Source organism: Galeopterus variegatus, unplaced genomic scaffold (genome assembly GCF_000696425.1).
Source record: "Galeopterus variegatus unplaced genomic scaffold, G_variegatus-3.0.2 Scaffold7620, whole genome shotgun sequence".
In the NCBI taxonomy this organism is placed as follows: domain Eukaryota; kingdom Metazoa; phylum Chordata; class Mammalia; order Dermoptera; family Cynocephalidae; genus Galeopterus; species Galeopterus variegatus.
The window spans coordinates 78908-82999 of NW_007733731.1; positions in this window are offsets into that span (position 1 = coordinate 78908).

Genomic DNA, 4092 nt, shown 5'->3' on the forward strand with positions numbered 1-4092 from the left:
TGGAGAGTGTTAGCTGTAGCATTGTTAGCAGAAATGAAAATTTGGAAACAACCCAAGTATCATCAGCAGGGGAACAGATAAAAAAAATCGTAGTGCATACTGCAGATGTTGGTAGTGTGACAGCCTCTTTAGTTAAAACTGGTCTCTATGTATTGACATGCAAAGATCTGAAAAACAATGTGAAGTCAGAAAGCAAGTTGCAAAAGCATATATTTGGTACATTATTTATGGTTTTATATACGTGTAACAACAAATGGCAACATGGATGGAAGACACACACTGCCTTCATTTGTCAATGAATGAATAAATGCCCCTTTGCCTGATAAGTCCTGGTCATCTTTCAGATCTTAGCTCAATACATCACTTCTTCTGGGAAGACTTCTCTAACCCTTGAACCAGGTGGGTGTCCTGATATTGGGTCTCAGAACCCATACTTTTCCTTCGTGTCTCTTGTCACTATTATACATTTAGTTGTGTGATTATTTAATTAATGTCTATCTTCCCTACAAGCCTCATTCGGGCAGGGACCCTAGTCACCTTCTCCACTGTGTCATACCTAGCACCTAGCTCAGTGCCTGACACATAGAGGTTGAGCATTCCTAATCCAAAAATCTGAAATCTGAAATGCTGCAAAATTTGAAACTTTTGAGTGCTGACATGATGCCACAAGTGAAAAATTCCACACCAGACACATTTTTTCACTGCATTAATGGTATGTCATATTTTTTACCATTATGTACTTATGTGTGAATTAGTGTAAGAAAATGATTGCTTATCTGTAGCATATAAATTCAGAGTCAGGAATGATGGGGTTGCCAAACAACCACAGACTGAACACATGGGTGGCTGAGATGGTGACACCTTTGCTTTCTGATGATTCATTGTACACAAACTTTGTTTCATGCACAAACTTATTTAAAATATTGTGCAAAATTACCTTCAGGCTATGTGTAAAAGGCACATATGAAACATAAATACATTTTGTGTTTAGACTTGGGTCGCATCTTCAAGATATCCCATTATGCATGTGCAAATACTCCAAAATCTAAAAAATCCGAAATCTAAAACAATTGTGGTCTCAAGCATTTCACATAAGGAATACTCAATGTGTACTGGGTGCCTAGTGAATGAATTTCTTCTGATTTTTGTCTGTTCCCCCAACTAGGCTGTAAGCTCTATGAGACAGGGGGCGTGTTTGTTTTTTTCCCTCACTGAATCTCACAGGACTTAGTGATCAGGAGGGCAGGCTGTGGAGTCAGAATGCCTGGGCTCAAATCCTGGCTCTGCCACTTGCTAGCTGTGTGATCTTGGGCAGGTAACTTTGCATCTTTAAGCTCAGTGTCCTCATCTGTAAAAAGGACAATGGTATCTTCCTCAGAGTGTTGTTTGAATTAAATGATATAATCTATTAAAAGACACCATTAAAGTGCTTGGTATTAATACCTCAACTCATTTGTTGAATGTCTAAATGCCCCCCCCTTGTGGGAAGCCCCTGGGCCGGTGTCTGTCACCAGTAGGATGCTGTCTGTCCTCTGGGGCTGGCTGGGCCATCTCCTATATGACCACGAGGCGGCACTGTGGTCATTTGCATGGATGGTACTCAACCCATCCGCTCACACAAGGCTTCACAGTGGCTTCCAACCTCCCTCCCAGCCAGAATCCTGACTTCAGGTTCCCAAGCGGCCATCCCACCTCTGCTCTAACCTCTCAGTGAGAGGAAGCTCGGTGTTCCCAGGCTGGAGGCCCTTGCAGAGCTGGTCTGAGAGTCTATTTTCTGGGTGGGGGAGCTGAACCCTAGAGCACTGGGGGAGCCCAGATGGAAAGTAACAAGCAGACCAAGGTTGGCAGGGACATGGTGAGGCAAGTGAGGTGCTCAGGGTGCAAAATTTAGGGGTTGCTCACTCTCAGGCTTGTGCAAATGTGGGGTCTGGCCAAGCTGGTGGCCTCATGAGAACTCCTTGGCTCCAAGCTGCGGGCCAGTCCAGTGTTTCTCTCGTGCACAAGAATACAGAGCATTCATCACGTGCCAGGCTGTATAGGAACTTATTTGTTTTTCTTAAGAGTGCTAGCTGGGAACAGCTGTTATTATTCCATTTTTCAGATAAGAAAATTGACATGGCGACAAATTAAGAAGCTGGTGGTTTGGCTCTAGATACCACCTTTTTACTGTTCTCCTGTGCTGCTGTGCTAGCCTGTGCATTCTAACCTCCCTGTGCCAACCCCCCCTTCAGCCAGCATTCATTAAGCTGTTGCTTTGTTGCAAGCCCTGTGCCAGTGGAGCCCAGTGGGGAGCAAAACCACATACCACCCTGACCCTGGTGGAGTTTTCAGTCCATCAGGTTGAGTCCTGGCTCTGCCATGCCCTTATCCCGCGACCTTGGACAAGCTACTTAACTTCGCTGTGCCTGTCTTCCTGATGGAGTGGGTGTGATAATCCGGGCCTCGTCGAATTTCGGGGAGGATGAAGTGACTCATACCTGCACATGGGAGGCGCCTGGGAGGTGTCGGCTGTAATCATGGAGAGGGCTCCTTCCAACCCATGCTGGGCTGGTCTCTGAGAGTCAGGTGCTGTGTCTGCCACGTGGAAGAAGAGTGGAGTCAGAATCCCGTGCTCCTGGGCTTCAGTCTTGGCTTTGGCATCGTGAGTGTCTGAGACATGTGATTCTGGACAAGTCTCTTTATCTTTCTGAGTTTTCCCCTCTAAAACGGGAACGACTAATACCGACCTCGTGGTGTCCTTGTGGTTGTTATATGAAGTAACAGGCATTTGGCACATAATAGGTGCCTTTGGAAAATTTCATTTCCTGTCCTCAAGAGGAATCAGACGGCCGTAAAAACCCAGGGATCAGCACATCTGGAGTTTTTGGCATCTCAGCTTCTGCCAAGGAAGGCCCAGACCTTCTGTGACAGGCTGCAGGATTCTGTTTTCTTTTGCTTCCTTTCTTTCTTCCTGTTTGAATTTTGTTCCTTGAGAAATGGAGGTGCATTTTGCAGCCGCCCATGCAGGGGAGTCCGTGTTGGAATCCTGGTGCCCCACAGCAGGCTGCATCTTGGCCCCTTGCCTCCCACGACAGTTGGAGGGTCATGTGGTGGGTGTGGGACACTGGGGCCTCATCTCCTGAGAAGTCAGACAGCAGGGGGAAGCTGAGGGCTGAGAAGCGGCTGGTGGATTGGAGGCCCTGACTGGTCCAGCCTCCCCAAGGCCTGGGGGTGTCCTGGCTCACCCCACCCTCACCTACCCATGATGCTACTGCTGCCTCTGCTGCTCCTGCCCAGAGACCAGCAGGGAGGCAGAGCTGTGGGCCTGGAAGAGCTGGGCAGTGTGTAGATGCTCAGGAACCAGAGTGTGGGCAGCTGCGCAGAGAAGTGGCTGCCTAGGGATGGGGCTTAGCAGTTGGCATTATGGGCCTGGAAGAGCTGGGCAGTGTGTAGATGCTCAGGAATCAGAGTGTGGGCAGCTGCGCAGAGAAGTGGCTGCCTAGGGATGGGGCTTAGCAGTTGGCATTGCCCTCTGGGCTCCTGCCATGACCTTCTCCAAGGGCCATGGTGCTGGGAGCCTCCTATCAGAGTCACCGCCCCTGTCCTCCTGGCTGGGTGCTTCCACACACAAGATCTCTGACTCTGTAGCCATGTCCACCCCTCCTTTTCAGAGACGAGGGAACAGCCTGGGCAACAGGATGAGACGTGACCGACCCAAGGTCCTGCAGCAAGGAAGTGTCAGAGCCCAGCGGGGTGCATGCCCAGCTCTGCCTGCCCATCCCCCACCCACCCCCTTCCCCTCCCCATCACTGCCACCCGCTCCTCCAGTATCTAATGGTAATGGCCCTTTGATTGTGCGCATCTTCTTGAGGAGAGACTAATCATTAGTAATGAATTTGGGCTGCTCAGCATGAATGAGCCAATGCACGGCCAGCCGGTGGGGTGGGCAGCTGGAGGAGCAATGAGCAGGCCCCCAGGCCATGGAGAACCCTGGGGTGGGCTCTGGTAGCCCTTTATTTCTCTTCGCAGTAAAACCGGACACTCAGCTGGAAGGGGTGCCCTTATCCTGGGGCGGGGGCAGGGGGGTGGGTCCCTGCAGACAGAAGGCCCCAG